We start from the raw sequence: 20,397 nt of genomic DNA, 5'->3' as shown, positions 1-20,397 counted from the left end.
ATGCCAGATATCAAACTATACTACAAAGCTGTAGTAGTTAAATCCACTTGGTATTGGCACAAAAATAGGAATATTGACCAGTGGAACAGAACTGAGAACCCTGATATAAGACCATCCTCATATAGCCATCTAATCTTTGACAAAGCAGACAAAAACATATGCTGGGGAAAAGAATCCCTTTTCAATAAATGGTGCTGGGAAAACTGGATAGCCACTTGTAGAAGGCTGAAGCAGGATTCACACCTTTCACCTCTCACAAAATTTAACTCATGCTGGATAACAGACTTAAACCTAAGGTATGAAACTATTAGAATTCTAGAGGAAAATGTTGGAAATACTCTCCTAGACATTGGCCTAGGCAAAGAATTTATGAAGAAGACCCCAAATGCAATCACAGCAGCAACAAAAATAAATGGGACATGATCAAACTAAAAAGCTTCTGCACAGCCAAAGAAACAGTCATGAAAGAAAACAGACAACCTAGAGAATGGGAGAAAATTTTCCCATCATACACATCTGATAAGCGGCTGATAAGTATAATCTACTTAGAACTCACGAAAATCAGCAAGAAAAAAATCAAACAACCCTATCAAAAAGTGGACAAAGGACATGAACAGAAACTTTTCTAAAGAAAACAGAATAATGGCTAACAAACATGAAAAAATGCTCAGCATCTCTAATCAACAGGGAAATGCAAATCAAAACTATAATGAGATATCACTTATTTCCAGTACAAATGGCCTTTATCAAAATGTCCCAAAACAATAGATGTTGGCGTGGATACGGAGAGAGAGGAACACTCCTATACTGCTGGTGGGACTGCAAACTAGTTCAACTCTATGGAAAGCAATATAGAGATACCTTAAAGCGATACAAGTAGATCTACCATTCGATCCAGCAATCCCATTACTGGGCATCTACCCAAAAGATCCAATGACACTGTACAAAAAAGACACCTGCACTCGAATGTTTATAGCAGCACAATTCACAATTGCAAAGTTGTGGAAACAACCCAAGTGCCCATCAAATCATAAGTGGATCAATAAAATGTGGTACATGTATACCATGGAGTACTATTCAGCTCTAACAAACAATGATGATATAGCACATCTTGTATTTTCTTGGATAGAGCTAGAACCCATACTACCAGGTGTCCTCAAACTATGACCCGCGTGCCACATGTGGGTGTTTTTGCCCGTTTGTTTTTTTACTTCAAAATAAGATATGTGCAGTGTGCATAGGAATGTGTTCATAGCTTTTTTAAAACTATAGTTTAGCCCTCCAACAGTCTGAGGGACAGTGAACTGGTCCCCTGTTTAAAAAGTTTGAGGACCCCTGCCATACTACTAAGTGAAGTATCCCAAGAATGGAAAAACAAGCACCACATATACTCACCAGCAAATTGGTATTAACTGATCGGCACCTAAGAGGACACATAGGAATTACATTAATTGGGTATTGGGCAGGTGGGAGGGGGGAGAAGGGGGCGGGTATATACAAACATAATGAGTGAAATGTGCACCGTCTGTGGGATGGTCACGCTTGAAGCTCAGACTTGTGGGAGGATGGGGGTAAAGGCATTATTTGAAACCTTAAAATTTGTACCCCCATAATATGCTGAAATAAAAAAAAAAGAATTTATGACTAAGACCCTAAAAGCAAATGGAGCAAAAGCAAAAATAGACAAATGGGATTTAATTAAACTAGAAGGCTTCTGCACAGTTAAAGAAATAATCGAGAGTATTTGATTATGTATACACTGTTGGTAGGAATGTAAATTAATAAACCTCTATGAAAGTCAGTATGGAGATTTTTCAAATAACTAAAAGGAGATTAAAAGTAGATTCTACCATTTGATTCTGCAATCCCACTACTGGGTATCTATCCAAAGGAAAATAAATCATTATATCAAAACGATACCTGCACTTGTATGTTTATCGCAGTATAATTCACAATCACAAAGATATGTAAACAACCTAAATACGTATCAACTGATAAGTGGATAAAGAAAATGTGGGGTGTGTGTGTGTATACACACACACACACATCATGGAGTACTACTACTCAGCAATAAGAAAGAATGAAATAATGGCTTTTTGCAGTAACTTGGATAGAACTGGAGGTCATTATCCTAAGTGAAGTAACTCAGGAACAGAGAAATGTTTTGTTTTCTTTTATTTTATCATATTATGGAGGTATAAATATTGTTAGGGTTACATATATTGCCCCTGCCATTCCTCCCCTCCCCGCCTTACCAAAACATCAAGCGTGTCCTACCCCCAGGTAGTGCACATCACACCTATTTTGTAAGTATATATCCTTCCCCTCCTCCCCCCTGCCATCTGCCCACCACCCGATAAAAGGTTTATTTTTTTTTTCCTTTTTTTGACCTTTGGGTTACATTGTATATCTTTGCCTTTCCCCCCTACCACAACAATGCTCGCCACAACCCTAAGATGTGTATCTCTCCCTCCCCAAACCCTGGTGAGCACCACCACCATTTGAGCACCATAGTTTTAATCAGTCAGTACCAATTTGATGGTGAGTAGATGTGGAGCCCATTTTCTTGATCTTGTGTCGCCTCACTTTGGATAACGGGCTTAAGCTTAATGCAGGATAGCATAAACGGTGCTACCTCACTGTCATTTCTTAGAATGGAGTAGTATTCCATTGTGAGCATATACCAAATTTTAATTATCCACTCATGAATTGACAGAAACTTGGGTTGTTTCCATGATCTTTCAATAGTGAATTGTGCTGCCATAAACATTCGGGTACAGATGTCTTTATAATAGAATGTCTTATGCTCTTTTGGGTAGATGCCCAACAATGCTATTGCTGGGTCGAATGGTATTTCTATATCTAGCTGTTTGAAGTATCTCCAGATTATTTTCCACAGAGGTTGCACTAATTTGCAGTCCCACCAGCAGTGTAAGAGAGGAACAGAGAAATTAAATGCTGCATATTCTCACAAGTGGGAGCTAAACTATGGCTATACAGGGACACACAGTGGTATGATAGACACTGGAAACTCAAAGAAGGGAGGGTAGGATGTGGTGCAGGATGAAAAATTACCTATGGGGTACAATGTACACTATTTGGGTGATGGGTGCACTAAAAGTCCAAGATTTCACTGCTATATAATATATACATGTACTGGAATTCAATTTGTACCCCCTAAATCTATTAAAATAGAAAAAGAAAATATATTTACTTGCTAGGACTATAGCTCTGCTCAGCACCCAGTTTATATGGATGGGGTTCTGCTTTCTTGTATAATTCTTTTCTTTCCATGTTCCCCATTCCCTACTTCTACTTGGGTTCAGGCTCTAACCTAGGCAGCTCACCTGGAATCATGCTGCAGCTACCTGCCCAGATTCTTCTTGTATTGTTGAAATACCCCTTTTGTAATGTATGCTACTGGTCCCCTTGCTGGGGGCAGCCTCACCCATTCCTCATCCCTCCCTGAGGCCAGCCTCTGACGTCCCAGCATCTTCTATCAGCAAGACTGCAGAGAGGTGACAGCAGCGGCCTCCCAGAGCATAGGGATAACATTGCCTGAATCAGAGGATCACTTTGGGGAAGCTATGACATATGTGGTTTCTTTAAGGCTTTATGTCAAATACAAGGCACCCAGTAGTATGCAAGTTAATACTGGGCCATGCAATTTTCATGAGTAAAACATGAGGCTAGAATTAGATGAACTCTGAGTTCCTTTTCAGGTGAAACATTCCAGAGTCCCAGCAAAAGGCCTTCTGGTTCTAAACCTTGCAGGTTTCCCACTACAGCTCCCTGACTATAACTTACTTCTAAAATGCCTCTGGTTGCTCTCCACTAATAATACTCTCCACAGAGTATTGTTAAAAGTTCTAGCATCAAAGCATTCAAGGCCCTTAACAGTCTAGGCCCAAGCAAACATTCCACTTTCCCTAGCACAAAGCTGGATGCCACAGCCTGTCCTTGAGGCACAAGGGCAGTTGCCATGGCTGAAGACATCATGCACTTTCCTGCCAGCGTGCCTGAGCTCACCCTGTGTCCTCTGCCTGGAATGCCCTGCTTTTTACCCTTCTCCTGGCAGAAACCTACTGCTCCTCCCCCAAGGTGTCCAGTTCAAATAGTCACACCCCCACCCTGTGAAGCCTCCCTGACCTCTACCTCAGAAAGACTCATACAGCCTTATATGCAGCCCTACTTTACACTGCTTGCCCAGTTAAAATTAGAATCTTTATATCTGCCTCTCCTACGACTGCGAGTTCTTGAGAGGCAGAGACAGGACATTTTATTTTGTCTTTATAGCACCAAGGTCTAGAACAGTGCATGGCATATTGTGGGCACCTAGTAAATACCTGTGAATTGAACATTATACTTATGGATCTGCACACCTGTCCTTAGGGCATCTGAGACAACAGTTACTAAGGCAGGATATGAACAGAAAAATTAAAGAAGCTCTCAGCTGACATAACACTTCTTTATAAGATGTGCAATTAATAAGGAAAACAAGACTAGAATGAAACAATATTTTCAAAAAGAAGGAGTGCTGAGTAGAGAGGAAGACTTCTAACTCATGTATTTTTCTGTTGACAAAGGAACTTTCTAGCCAAGGAGAAAACACTAGTCCAATTTGAGATGTTGCTGGAATTATTCCTTCCCTACTTTTTCTCTAGTTTTCAGAGAATTAGTGCCCATTTGGAAAAGTAATACGGACACACAAGTGAAGAGACTATGCAGTGATATGTATCAACAAGGCTATTGAGCGATGATAGCTATGCCAAGAGAAAAACATTACCTAATGACATCAAAATAGGACACTTGAGGAATGTCTTAGAGCTAAAACAGCTGTCACCTGGTATTTTGGCATTCTTGAAGTATATGAAGAAACTGGAAACTGCAGAGTACAGATTATTTGCAACAACAAATTTTCAGAGGTCAAGAACATGTTTTCCTCACTTTTAAAAAGTTAACCTGTTATTATCATTTTCACTTTAGAAAACTATGAAGCTCTAAAATATGTATAATAACAAATCACTGCCCACAGGTAGATTTCAATGGAAGAGAGAGGTTTCCCTCATTAAACCAGTTTCTACATCGACTTGTTTACTTGGAGATATTTTTATCTTTTGTAGATTACCAAGGCCTTTCATTTTTATATATAAGTTATTAATCCCACCCTTAGGGAACATCAAGGAGAGGATAATAGCTGAAATTTAAACCTGTCAGTTTTACTGTTGGTAAAATGTCTGTTAGGACAAAAGTTTAAAACCCTGGATTTTAAAGATGAATGATGGGTTTAAAATGTTTCATTTTCTTATTTCTTTATCTTCTAGTTCACTGAGATGCTGATCTGCAGTTGCTTTACTCTGGGGTTGCTATCCTCATGCTTTGTTCGCTTGGTTAGAGGTCTGTGACGCTTCATCCCTTCAATACACATGTACTGCGCACTGACTGGGGCTAGGGCTGGGGCTACAAAATTGGTAGGTGTAATCTCCCTCCATGAACTTCCCATCCAGTGGGGGAGAGACACGCATGCTTGGCAACTGGAATAATGTGGGACTGAGGGTAAAGTGCAGTTAAGCTCTGGGTGCCTGGGGGGCTCTATAAAGGTCACACAATCCACCTGGGCTACAGAGGGGACAGTGGGAAGGATGTGATCTGGGGCAAGAAAAAGAAGGCACACCTGCGGGACACTGATGTCCTATGATGCAGCTCTGCTACCAAGAACCCACTTTTTTTTTACAATTCATAGAAACAAAAAAATGGACAAATTAATTGAAACCACACCATGTTTTCCAGAATTAGCACTATATACCTCTCTCAACACTTTGCAGACATCCGTGGTAATAATAACTATTTGTAAAAATCTAGAGAAAAAGCACAGGATTAGGCTTTCCTGTATTATATTGAAGTCATCAATTTGCAGGCTCAGAATGTTAGTGCTAAAAGGGAACTAAGATATTATCTTTTTCAGCATCAAACCTTCACAAAGGAAGAAACTGAACCGCAGAGAGTCAATGAAAAAATGAGCACCAAAAGATTAGAAGTAACTTTCTTGATTATTTCCCTTCTTTACTTGGTTGCCTGGTTAGCTGAGTAGGAGGGACTATGACATCTTTAGGGAATCTGTTCGGCTTATGTAACATGGACTCCCAATTCCTTCAGAATTCAGTAGGAACATACCTACAAGTCAGCCCAATACATTCCCTCATTCCTCCCCATCCAGATACCCATTTTCAGAAGATATGGTGACAGGAAGGCCACAGGAAGGGGAAAAGTATCTGTCCTTGGAGCTCAATTTTTGAAATTTAATTGATGGACTAATATCAATTCAGGGCCCAAGGAAGCTTAAACCGAGATGGCATTTTATGATAATTATATTTTGGGATATACACAAGCAGAGACAATTATGTTAGTGCTTGAATAGAGGCTCCACGGATACTGTGCAACTACAAAATGAAGAACTATTAAAACAATAAGTGGCTATTGTTTTATAAAGTTAATTATATTTTGAAAGTCCATGTAAGCAATATAATTTTAAGTAAAAAGCTGTCCTTCTTTAACTTTTTCAAAGCTGACTGATCAGGATGTGAAAAGTCTAATTTAGGCCCATCCCATATTTTAGAATATCTTAAATATGCCATTGAAAAGGGAAGAGTTTGATATATAATTTAGTTTTCTATATTAATACAATATTATAGCAATATTATCTACAGATACAGTATAGCCATGCATGTTATGTTAAAGTTTCTAGTAGCCACATTAAAAAGCAAAAAGAAATGGTAAAATTTTTAAAAATTGTGGTACAAATACAGAACATAGTCTAACCCTTTTTGAGTGTATCATTCAGAGGCATTAAGTACAATTACATTGGTATTGCAACCATCACCACTATTGATACCCAGAACTTTTCCATCATCCTCAAATGAAACTCTGTACCCATTAAACAATACTCCTCATTCTTCCCTCCCCACAGCCCTTGATAACCCTATTCTCTGTTTTTATGAAGTTGGCAATTCTAGGTACCTCGCGTAAGTGGAATCATAACAGTATTTGTCCTTTGCCTAACTCATTTCACTTAACATGCCTTCATGGTTCATCCCTATTGTAGCATGTATCAGAATTTTATTCCTTTTTAAGCCTGAGTAATACTCCATTGTATGTATATACTGCATTTTGCTTATCTATCCACCAATAGACATTTGGGTTGTTTCCAGATTTTGGCTATTGAGAAGGTAAAAAAAAAATAGTGTATCTATTTAACCCAATATATCCAAAGTATTATCATTTCAACCTGTAATCAATATAAAAATTACTAATGAGATAGAGCTGGAACCCATTCTATTAAGTGAATTGTCTCAAGAATGGAAAAATAAGCACCACATGTATTCACCAAATTGGTATTAACTGATCAACACATAAGTGGACATATAGGAATAACATTTATAGGGTGTTGGCCATGTGGGGGGGGAGGGGATGGGTATATACATACATAATGAATGCTATGCACACCAACTGGGGGCTGGACATGCTTGAACCTCTGATTCGAGGGGGGAGGGGAGGCAAGGGCAAAACACATAACCTTAACATTTATACCCTCACAATATGCTGGAAAAAAATTATTAATGAGATATTTTACATTGTTTTCTAAGATCTTTAAAATCTGTGTATTTCACAATTACAGCATATTTCAATTCAAAGTAGCCATATTTTATGGACTTAATAGCCATATGTGGCTAGCAGTTAATGTACTGGATAGCACAGTTCTATAGAAGAGTTTACATTGAAGATCTGATAAATCAAGATTCCTTCTGGAATCCCCCATGATAATTCCACCCTATCAGTTCTCATACAGCCCTGTGTTTAGAGCTGGACCTCTGAAACCAAACCAAACTAAATGCAAATCCCAGTTCTCCCAGTAACTAGCTCTGTGATGTTGGAAAGGTTATTTAATCTTTCAAAGCCTCAGTTCCTTCATTTGTAAAGTGAGAAAAAAATTCAATTTCTCTGAGAGAGTTTCTGTCTCAATTAAAATTAAATAATGTTTCTGTCTCAATTAAAATTAAATAATGCAAATAAAGAGCTTAATAATGCTTAATTTAGTGCTGCCACCAAATGTGATGTAATAAATAGTAACTATAATACAAATAATCCACTAGATTAAAAATTCACAAGGGCAAGGGCCATATCTGTCTTTCACAATGTGCCTCACACATAGTAAACACTCAATTAATTATGTAAGTGAATATTTGCATTCTTCCCTCAGTCATTATAAACTTTTAAATTGTTTCTTAAGACATCATCACAGACATTGCATGACATCTTTGCAGAGATTGCATGATGATTTCCAATACCTACCTTGCCTTGAAGATACAGATACCTTGTGGTATAGAAAGAGCACAGAACTCTTATCCTCATCCTTTCTCTTTCTTTTTTATTTAAAAAATATTAGTTACATCCTTTCCTTTTCCTTGAGGGACCAGGGCTGATGGGGTCAAAAAGATTAAAGGACAATGGAGCAGCCAGCAGGGTCAGAAGATTGGTTATACACAGGGCAATCAGTAAGGGTTATACATAATGAACAAATCAATTACCCAGTTTGAGGATAAAGCTGCAGAAGGAAGTTTCAGATTTATAGAAAGGGTAGAAGCAATCATTGCCTCTATGGTGTTACATCAGAACTGGAGATATCATATCATACTGATATGATATACTGATATTTAATATGCATAGACACATAGATATAGCTCCATGTATGTGTGTGTGTATGTTTCCAAGCCTGCTGTCTGAGAGGGCCAAGAAGCAATGAGCACACCTGGTACCATGGGCAAAACCAATCCCTAGATCTTGGTTTCTTTCTTTTTTTTTGAGCCTGTTGCTTAGGCTAGTGTGCAGTGGCATCATCATAGCTCACTGCAACCTCAAATTCCTGGGCTCAAGGGATGCTCCTGCCTCAGACTCCCGAGTAGCTGGAAGTAGAGGTGCACGCCACTACATCCAGCTGATTTTTCTATTTTTGTAGAGATGGTGTCTCCCTCTTGCTCAGGCTGGTCTTGAACTCCTGGCCTCCAGCAATCCTCCTGCATCAGCCTCCCAAAGTCCTAGGATTATAGGTGTGAGCCATCATGCCTGGCTAGATCTTGGTTTCTAAATACCATTTTCCATAATGAGTCCAGGTCTTCTTGAAGATGTGGCCAATTACAGACATGGGTAGAGAAAGTACAGAATGCTCATGGAACAATTTCTTGTGCCAAAATATAAGAAAGTCCTTAGAAAACAATGAGGACCTGTCAAAAGGAGACAAGAACCAGCTTGAAGGGGTCCCCACTGATCAAACTGGAGATCATTTGAGCATCAAAATAAATAATAATATTAATGGATAACAATTCATTGAATAAAATAGGAATCTATGAGTTCATATTGATATAAATAAATAATACAAAAATAAATGGGGGCTGGGCATGGTGGCTCAGGCCTGTTAATCCTAGCACTCTTAGAGGCCAAGGCAGGAGGACTGCTAGAGGTCAGGAGTTCGAGACCAGCTTGAGCCAGAGCGAGAGACCCCGTCTCTACTAAAAATAGAAAGAAATTAGCCAGACAACTAAACATTTATATAGAAAAAATTAGCCGGGCATGGTGGCGCATGCCTATAGTCCCAGCTACTTGGAAGGCTGAGGCAGGAGGATCGCTTGAACCCAGAAGTTTGAGGTAGCTGTGAGCTGGGCTGACGCCATGGCACTCGAGCCCAGGCAACAGATCAAGACTTTGTCTAAAAAAAAAAAACAATTGGGACAAGGGAAAGCTCTTCCTCAATAGAAAGTTTATTTTGGAGCAATATATTTACATAGTCTCAAAGTATCCCCACCCTTCCCCAATATTTATTGCAAAGGGAAAAATCCCTAACTTTATAGTGGACAAATCTGGCAAATTCCACTTTAACCAAGTGCGGCTGGTTATAAGACCAACTCTATTTACGTGTCTCCTGATATCAGTAATGAAGAAGAATACAGCATTGTTTTTGAGTCATTCCTGTCAAAAAATGCACAAATTCAATCTTATAATGAGGAAACATTATGCAAACCTAAATTGAGGAACAAATGTCAATGACATAAGTTCAAGACTGAAGGAGAGTACAGACACAGCAACTAAATGCAAAATGTAATTGTGGACCAAAATAAAAGGTTTGTACATAAATTGATTCAGAAAAAATATATACACACACAAATAAACACACAGAGGTGCACAGAGGGAGAGAGAGAAACAGACAGATAAAACAAATGGTAGTGAAATGTTAAAAATTGGAGAACCTGAGTGAAGAGTATATGAGGATTCTTTATTATTCTTGTATCTTCTAAGTTTTAAATTATTTTGATGTTAAACATTAAAAATAAGGAGCATGGATTTTGGAGTCACTCAGATCCAATTTTGAATCCCCTGTTTGGTATCTATTATTTGTGAGTCTGTAGTTATTCTATCTTTGGTTTTCTCATCTGATCACCAGGAATAGGACTAATTTAAAAGGATGCTGTGAAGATTAAATAACATAATGCACAAATTGAGCACTTGGCAAGTGGTAGGCATGTCTGGTAGAGGACCTGGTACCTAATTGTTGCCAAAATACATACTTGTTGAATAAATGAACAAACTCCTCCCTCCTGCCCAACCTCCCACTATGAACAAGTGATACCACTTAGAGAAAATTAGATTCTTCAAATTTTAGCAATCTAAATTATAAGGTTTCTCTTAACACTAGAATAATATAAAACAAAACCTTTAGTAATAATAATAACAATAACAAAAACACACCATCATACATTTAGATGTTGCTCTAGAGTTTCCTCAGCACTTTGCCTTTATGTCTCCAGTGATAATAAATGGAACAGGCAGGCATTCAAGTTAAAGTTCAACACAGCGTTAATAATAGCAAATGTCTACAGTGCTGTGGGTTATGGCTGTCAAAGAAGGGGTCATGCCCTTCTTACTTAAATCTCAAACAAGGCTTGCATCAGTTTGTGGCTGCAGGGTACAAAATGAGGTGCAATTTAATGTCCATCTGGGCATCTGTTCATAAGATGCTGCTGCTGCTGTTGTGGTTCATAGCATATCTAGGGTAGCAACACGGCATAGAAGGGGACCCAGGTTGTGCCCCGGAGGTTTCTGCTCTTAGCCAAGATGTGCACATGAATTTGAAATTACCCAAGAGGGTGTTTCAGAGTTGCCTGCCAAAGAGTGGTGTCTTCTAATCTGGAGAGCAGCTGCTGGGCACAGGCATGCAAACACACACAGACACACACACAGACGTGCTCACAGAGCCTGTACCTGTCGCTACTTGTCTGCTCTGGGCAGATGGCTCCTGGCTTTTGGGTCGCCTCATCCTGCAGCCCAGTTCAGTTAGAACCTTTATTCCGTGGAGACTGGCAAGCTGTGGGGTAAGGGTTTCGGCAAGGTTACCTGTCTTCAGAGTATGAAGGACGCTGCCCGGAGAGGGAAGAGGGTTATATTTAGTGTTTGGGCCCAGTCAGTGTTGGGCTCCCCATTGCCTCTCCTTTGCAGAACTGTCCGTGGCTTTGAAGCCCACAAAACAAAAACTGAGAGGGTGTCCAAAAAGAGAAGAAGAAAACATTTTTGTTGGTCCCTGGATTTCACTGTTGGATTTTGGCTGGGATGAGAAGAGAGGACTACCAGGTGTGATCAACAAAGGTACCTGAACGGTAAGCTAAGCATCCCTATCCTCACTGAGACGAGACTTTAGGTATCTAACTGCTGGGAACTGCCAACACTGCTCTCCAGAGGTAGGATCTTCTGGATGTTAATAATGCAAGGGAATGCAGTAAATCTCAGGTGTGATTAAGAGATTATGGCAGATGATGACTTTTAGACTAAAAGGTGTAACAGTTGCTTGCAAAATAGAAGAACTATCCTGACAGGTAAATTTTGTTAACTTGGCAGGCATGAAAGAAAACCGAAATGAAATTTTAAATTATTATCCTCTTAAGAATAAAACAAATGGCCAAAAATAAAAAAAAGTAGTTTTGGACAAATGACTTTCCTTGTTAATAGCCTGTTTTGTAAGCTAATGTTAATGATCAATATATAGTTTCAAAATCATCACAATGTGATGAAAATGGAGATGTATACTGGAGAGGTTAGATTGGAGACTGGGAATTTTCTTTTCATGGAAAGATTAGTAGAAGAAACCAGCATCTTAAAATGGTGATTAAATTGTATTCTTTTTTCTTTACTTTGTTCACATTTCTTTGATGTTAAGATTCGATGAATGGGGGCTAGGAAACAGAGCAGTTTTTTTTTTTTTAGAAGCAGGTTTTTGAGGTAGGGTTTTTGGAAGGTCTTGGGAGATACCTGTCAAGAGCTTGTTATGTAACTCACCCGAAAGAACATACAACTGTATATCTGTGGACACATTATATCTTGTAATTGGGAAATAATGCCAGACTGAAGCCAAACAATACCACGGAAAGTTCTGCTCCCTGTACTTGCTCAATGGGCGTATTATTTAATGTTTAAGGTGGCTACCTGGTTTTGTATAGATGTGTGTTTAGTTAAAATGTTCATGATATATTCATTCATCTTTTTTTCTCTTCATAACAACTGATGATCACATCTTTGTTTTTCAACATGTGTGCGAGTATCAGGAAGGATTAGAAGGGGTGCAATGTATACACTGTTTAGCTACACACCATATTCCACATGTACATTAGATTGGCACAAAGGAGGGCTGGTGCAGTGTAATACTGGAGAACACTCATTTGTATTATGACAATGTTCCTCTAGCTACAGCTAAAAATGCATTTTCTATGATGACACTTTCCAATTTATCAAGCTGCTGTATCCCCAAAACAAATATTCCTGGTAAATATTTCCCTACAGTTATCAGTAGACGCTTTTATGAAACCCTCATCATGCTTAATTAAAAATTAGCATAAATACTGTAAGAGCTGATTGTTATTGAAGATTTCTAAAGACAATCATAATTTTCATGGGCTATTTCTACTTAATTAAGTAGTAAGAGTAATTAAGATGATTCTACTCTGATGAGAATTTTCTACATAGTTTTCCAATGTGGGGTTTGAGTTCTTAAGATAGCCAAAGTAAAAATCCTCTGTAAAAACCCCGGAGCAAAAGAAAGTACTCATTATTAAGAAAGGGAGGGCAAATTTATTTTTAGAATTTATAGTTTCTATTGAAGTTTATGTGTACTTTTCTTTTTTGCTTTAACTTTATTGAAGTAAAAAAATTTAGTCAAGAAGAGGTGGTAGCACGGTCACTGGAGATGAAGATATTTTATTGTGGCTTCAGATGGTGGTGCCTTTGATAGAGCACTACTGTGGGAGATTGACATTGTAATTTGCCAAGAGTTGTGCTGGTCCAACAATGGGGAAAAAGCAAAAGTAATGGGCCTGTATTTTTTCCTTCAGAATACAGTCCATATTATTCTTTGTCTTAACGTAAAAGAAAATTTTCGTTACCAAAGAAAAACATGCTTCATCTCCCTACTATGTTGCATTAAAAAACATTTAAAGGAAAAATGTTAGTTGCTTTTATTTCCTTAGGACAGGACTGGTGACTATAAGCATTTAATAACCATTTTATTGCCAAGCACAGAATAAATTTTTATTTCATTATAATCAGGGGGAACACTTTTACAGTAAAGAGCTTTAGTTTTCTCATTTGTTCATTCATTCATCAGCTATTTTAGAGTGCCTGCTCTATGCTAAGCCCTGTGCAGGTTACTGGGAATATAACAGTGGAATGAGACAAATAAGGTCTCCATATGCCTTGGGTATAGGAATCTGCACAGAAAGTCCAATTACTAGTGATTTGAACCTGGGTATTGTGCATGTTATTTGCCATAGTAAGTATTTTCTCCCTCATTCCTGATTAAGGGAAGAATTAAGAACTAGGACATTTTTATCCTACTTTAAAAAGGGTTATGCAGTGTCTGCAAGATATGGGAATACTTCCAGAGACGAATTCAACATCATATACATTCTAGTGCAAATACCTGAGCCTTCTTTGAGGGATGCTGACATTTCGGTGCAAGCTACAGATAGATGTTAAACAAAAAGCTCACATACTGATACTGCCTGCATATTCTGGATTGGGCCACACAGGATGTCCCTAAGGAAGACATTAGAGGAAAATCTGTACTATAGCCTCTTAGAAATCTAGGGTTCAAATCTGACAGAGGTTCAAGATGTTTCTGTCTAATCTGTCTGATACAATCACTGGGGCCCACATTGAAAGAACATCAGTTCTGTACTTCTCATCTTATTTGAGAACACTTTTTATAATGGCATTAATCACAACAGTGTCATTTTACTCCTAGGAGGTGTTTTACATTGTTCACAGAACTTGCATATCAATCTCTTGATCTTATGTACTAGGAAAGGCAGGTATCATCATTCTCTGTTCAGCAGATGGACAAACTAAGTTCTAGAAGTTAAAAGGACTAGCCCAGCTAATTTTCTAATATACAACCTCATAGAGTAATTTCTTAAATAAAGGACTAGAAAAATTCTGAAAGTGGAAATTTGAAAGTGGAATTAGCCAACTGGAAACCATGCTGATACAGGTTCTCCTCAGTCCTCTTCCTGCCTCCATTTCCCTTCTAGGTCCCTTCCTGTTCTTCCCTCTGGACCTTCAAAAATCAGTTTAGTTGCTAAAAGAAATATAAGCTATTGCCTTTCCCCCTTCTTTTGGGTAGAATAATGAAGTAGAATATGGGGAACTAGGCTGATGAACTCTGAACTTACTCTTAATACCACTGTAATGAAATAAAAAAAATATTCTGAGTGGTAAGAATAAAAAAGAAAACATTATTACTTCTTTCATGATTTTAAAAATTTTGGTGGCTGTTTAGGCCAGGAACACTATATAGTATATTAGTATAATCACCTACATGTAAATGCAATTGGAATTTTAAACTCCTGACTAGTGTCACTAGCTAGCAACATAAAACACTGTCACATCAGATCAGACCAAGTGATCTTGCTTCTGGTGGAAGCATAGTGGGCCCTTGTGGAAAAGCCGTTTATCATGGGTAAGGGAGAAAAACTACTATACATGGAAAAATGGCAAGCATAGCTAACCAAGAGCTACACAGAGCTGAGCAAAACAGTCTTGAGTGAATGAAGAGGGGCTTTCTGATGGATTTTGAGAGCAAACTCACACATATCTAATTCTATTTTTAGCTATGACCAATCAAATACACAAAACTTCACTTCTTTTTTTACATTCTCCTTGGAATTTATGTACCTATTTAAAGTTTGTTATAACTTTTTGGAGGCTTTTAGCCACTTTTCTCTCCTGTTTGTGGTTTGAAATGGATGACATGGACTTCATGATGGCTCTAGGGACAATTATCTAACTAGGACTTGGAATTCATGGGAGGATAGCAAAGTGGATAAAGCTGCTTCCTTGCTTTTCCTTAGAGCTGCTGCTTCTGGCTCTGAAACAGAAAGAGAGGCAGCTGCCTCTGAGCCATGATATTAAACTGACAGGTTGTGACTAGGGATAGAAGCTCCATGTTTCAGCTGCTCCAACATCTTTAAACAAGGCTATTTTAAGAACCTTTGCATTTGATCAGGGAGCATGTGGGGTTTAGCCTTATGTTTTCTACTTCAGTTTTAGATCCTAAGCAGGTGCAGTTAGTAGTTCAAATTTTCAAAACTTACTGCATTTCCTTCTAACCAATGCATTTCCTTCCAACTAATGCAAAAATATTATTTTCCCAAACCTACCATGACTTGATTTATCTTGGGGCTGGCTCTTTCTCTTCTAAGCAAGAGTAAAAATGGTTACCAACATTTTGAAGAGAGTGTACGGGTAGAGAAGTTACTAAAAATTGCATCCTGGATTGGGGTGGGCGGTGTACAAAGGAAACATATTTGCAGATATAGATTGCAGTGCCTATCTCTTCCCTCAATGACTCTTGAATTTGATGCTCTTTGATCTAATTTAACAGCTGATGTAAATATTGGATAATGATATTTATAGTGGCTTCATTCATAATTGCCGAAAACTGTAAACAACCCAAATGCCCTTCAACTGGTGAATGGATAATCCAACTATATACACACAATGAATTACTCAGCAATACTAATGACACACACATAATATGGATGAACCACAACTGTATTATGCTAAATGAAAGAACCCAGACTCAAAAATCTACACACTAAATGAGTCCATTTATATGACATTGTGGAAAATGAAAGACCACAGGGACAGAAAACACTGCAGTGGTTGCCAGCAGCTGGGGCTGTGGGAGGGAGGGACTACAAAGTTGTGAGAGGGAATGTTTTGGGGTGATGGAACTGCTTTATGTCTTGATTATAAAGGTGGTTCCATGACTGTATGAGTTTGTCAAAATCTGCAGAATTACGCATTATACAAAGGGCGAATTTTATTGTATGTAAAACATATCTTAAACCTGTGTGTGGCTCTGTATTGACAGCCTCCCACTTCAAACTTCAAGCAGCCTATTCTGGCTTCGTGTTAATGTAGTGGAGTTTTTGCACAGGTTTTCATTAAAAAATTTTTTTTAGGATATTAAAACATACAAAGGAAAAAGAACCCTTGAAAAATGATTGATATAGTCTACCCACCTTGTTTTACAGATGAAGAATTGAGTCCTGAGGAAGTTAGGGGCAGACAGAGAAATATCCTGTTGTTTTAAAGGTATTTAAAAATAATCAACCTGCCCTACTCCAGGAAATTCAACTCTCTGTTCTTGTGCAATAGTGTCAAAATTATATTGTCTAATGAAAAAGCTATCAGGCAAAAAACTATGTAAAAAAACTCCAAGTACCTGCTTTCCAAATGTCATGTTGAGAAATTAGCCAGAGGTTGTTGGCTTCTGACAAATATACAATTACAGGGGAATATGATCTGATTTTAGTAGTCAGACATTTTTGCATGCACACTGTCTGTCAAAAACAACAGCCACCACCACTATCCACTGTGCTAAGTATAGGGGTATATCACAAAAAAAGAAGACTCAGGCCATGTTTGAAGGGGCATACATGTGTTCATTTGTTTACTTATTTATGTAACAGACAAATGATGTGCTAGGCACTGTCCTGAGTCCTACAATCTTATGTTGATCTTGTAATTATAACACAGTAGCATCTAGATATGAAGCAAAGCCAATCATTAGAACAGAGAGAGGGCTGTTTGAATTCCAAACAAAATAAAAGTCAGAACTAAATCAGCAAATGATTGTGTTTGTCACCATAATGCATAATACCTCAGGGCATGGACTTTTTCAGATGGCATCACTGGCTTCTAATTCCAGTTCTCTCTGTTTTTCCACAAGTTACTTAACCTCTTAAAGTTTCAGGTTTCCTCAAACATAAAATGGAGATAATAATTGTACTTCCCTTTGATGGGAGCAATAAATGAGAAATATAAGGTATTAAGCACAGTTAGTGGCACAAGGTGTTCAACAGTCAGGAGCTATTATTATTAATACAGAAAACTTCCACCATGGTGGTACAGATTGGGTCTAAAAAAATTAGTCTTAAAAGCATGATATGCCAGTCTCTTCTGAGAAGTTGATAGCACTACAAGACATAGAATATACACGAACACAAAACCTTGGATTCCCTGAACCAAATTAAGAAGGCTTGAGCTAGAAATGTCATCTACAAATCAAAGGAACTGGAATTTAAGTGATGTGTTTTGTCTGGGAGTCTAAGTTAAGAATCACTGCTCTAGACACTACATACTCACAGACAGGTATAAATTTAAGATGCCAAATTTCATAGTTTGGGCATTAAGAAAACCCCCAGAAAGCTGATTATTAAAAGTAAACCAGAGGCCAGGCGCTGTGGCTCACGCCTGTAATCCTAGCTCTTGGGAGGCCGAGGCGGGCGGATTGCTCAAGGTCAGGAGTTCAAAACCAGCCTGAGCAAGAGCGAGACCCCGTCTCTACTATAAATAGAAAGAAATTAATTGGCCAACTGATATATATATTAAAAAAAAATTAGCCGGGCATGGTGGTGCATGCCTGTAGTCCCAGCTACCCGGGAGGCTGAGGCAGAAGGATCACTCGAGCCTAGGAGTTTGAGGTTGCTGTGAGCTAGGCTGACGCCACGGCACTCACTCTAGCCTGGACAACAAAGCGAGACTCTGTCTCAAAAAAAAAAAAAAAAGTAAACCAGAAATTTCCTTAACTGATGTTAAAGAAGTAGAAATATCCTTTTCCCTTCTCTGAAGGTCTCCGGCCCTAAGTAACTATTTATTTTTTTTTTTGCCATTCTCTTGCTCTCTTCTACTATAAAATTTAAATCATATAATGGAAGTTCCATACTCTAAAACAAGTGATAATTTATTGCCCCACAGCCCTGAGGATTCTGAGGAGACAATGAAATTCCTAAACATGTGCAAATTATTCCAGAATGGGAAATGCCTCTTCCTGTCTAGCAGTAATTATTTATGTAACACTACCTAGGGAGAATGTTAACAGTAGAGCATTAAATTACTACTTTTAAAACAGTGAACTTCCAACAGGATTTCATTTGTTCTTTCCTAATTTGGAAAGACAGCATTTATACACAGAAAATAGTAAGTTTTACTATAGCCTATCGTTCAGAGGTTAGCTCAGGTTTCAGAAAGACGATACCAATGCATTAAATACCTGCCAAATGTGTGGAAGGAAAGCTTCAGTTCATATCATGACACAGTTGTGGATCCATTGCTTTCCAAGTGAGCAAAGTGACCAGAAACTCTACTACCAACAAAATGTCAAAAGAGGCCATAATGCCCACCAAAGAAAGAAAAACTTCAGTTTACTTAAAATCCACATGCACTTAGTCATTTTCCCAGATGGTATCATAAAACTGCAATCATGACCTAAATAATCTAGTTTTTTAGGCACCGAATTCTATTATTATATCCCTGTGTACATCTGGATAGTTCATTTGTACAAGGTAATATTCAGTTGAAAAGAGAACCTGAAAGGTCCACCTAGGTCTAGTGGAACTAATCTGTATATAAAACAAGGATTTTTAAAAAACAATATGGAAGAACATAAAGATTTTCACCTGTACTTGTGGCACTAAAACAGTAGTTCGGTTTGAACTAATAGCTACAAATTTATATCTCTTGGCTGTGTCACAAAATCCACAAGGATTTATGCTTTCAGAGTTAGATCAGATACATGTTGGTGGCAAAATGCCAGTCACCATTTTAATGGGGTTTTTTGCATTTCTACCCTTTACCCTGACTAGAAAACATTCTTTTTATAGTTTACTTTAGCACACTTCTGTTATCATATTAATTTTCAGCACTTTTTAAAGTAGCAAAATAACCTCTGGCATCTTAAATTTTTCAAACATATGAAAACATACAACAGGGATCAGAGTATTAGGCTGGGATTAGTAGAACAACCAGTTAGACACCATTTGAGCGAATCAGATGGGGTTTAACTCATCTAAAGCAGCAGTCCCCAACCTTTTTGACACCAGGGATGATTTTCCATGGAAGACAATTTCTCTATGGACTGGGGAGTGGGAGGATGGTTTTGGGATGTTTCAAGCACATTACATTCATTGTGCACTTTATTTCTATTATTATTTACATTGTAAGATATAATGTAATAATTATACAACTTGCCATAGGCTGGGGACCCCTGATCTAAAAGATTCAAAGTGAAGCTTATATTCATAGCAGAAAGATGAGCAATATGCTCTAGCCCAAGTAAGGGTGCAAGCTTATGGATCCCCAAATCTGTTAGGGACATAGATTTACAGAAGATGCCCATGTGTAAAGACAGATCTTTTCCAAGTAAGATATCATTCTCCAGCTTTCAACTGTTCTTTGGGTAAAGAGTCACAGTGGGGTTTCTTGGTCCAGTCATCTGACAGGTGGCTCCAGATCCTCTGCCACCATTTCCCCATCTCCACTGGAGTCTTTCTTGCCCTGGAGGTCATACTATGAATATATCTTGCATAATCCTGAGGTTAATGTATCTGGCCAGATGGGAGGGTCCTTGAACAGACCAGATTAGCCTACATGCAGAATTGGGCAAGCCTAGGCTGGCCTGGAAGAGGACTGAGCTTCTACAAAGTCTGACATTATTATCTGCAATTGTAGATCCCTGGAGAGTATTCCACAATCTGGAAGCTTACACCTCTGCTTATAAGTGTATCCTGACTGTACTGACCTGTTTCTGTATCCTTTTGATGAGTCAACCTCTTCTGATTTACTGATGTGGTACTGTTTGATTGTTCCATCAATCCCAGCCTACTAATGATAGTAACTTCGTATTTTCTGTATGCACAGTACACGTGGATATTTTATCTAATGGAAATCCCTCTAAGGTGTATTCTGACTGCCTTAATTTCTAGACTCCCAAACATAACTCTCTGTCCCACCATCTGA

At 38.3% G+C, this 20,397-nt stretch overlaps 2 protein-coding genes across 3 annotated transcripts in view; one reads left to right on the top strand and one right to left on the bottom strand.

Moving 5' to 3' along the window:
- CMSS1 (cms1 ribosomal small subunit homolog) overlaps positions 1 to 20,397 on the bottom strand; it is a 345,956-nt gene that overhangs the window by 54,716 nt on the left and 270,843 nt on the right. The gene's annotated exons all lie outside the window — the stretch shown is intronic.
- The window catches only part of FILIP1L (filamin A interacting protein 1 like), a 269,373-nt gene continuing 260,295 nt past the window's right edge, over positions 11,320 to 20,397 (top strand). The window contains exon 1 of the mRNA XM_012743068.2: positions 11,320 to 11,702. The gene's annotated coding sequence lies outside the window, so the exon portion shown is untranslated. The remainder of the gene's footprint in view (positions 11,703 to 20,397) is intronic.

Source organism: Microcebus murinus, chromosome 1, assembly GCF_040939455.1.
Source record: "Microcebus murinus isolate Inina chromosome 1, M.murinus_Inina_mat1.0, whole genome shotgun sequence".
Taxonomy (NCBI): domain Eukaryota; kingdom Metazoa; phylum Chordata; class Mammalia; order Primates; family Cheirogaleidae; genus Microcebus; species Microcebus murinus.
Note: the sequence above shows the minus strand (reverse complement) of the source record. Positions and strands in the feature narration are given on the sequence as shown.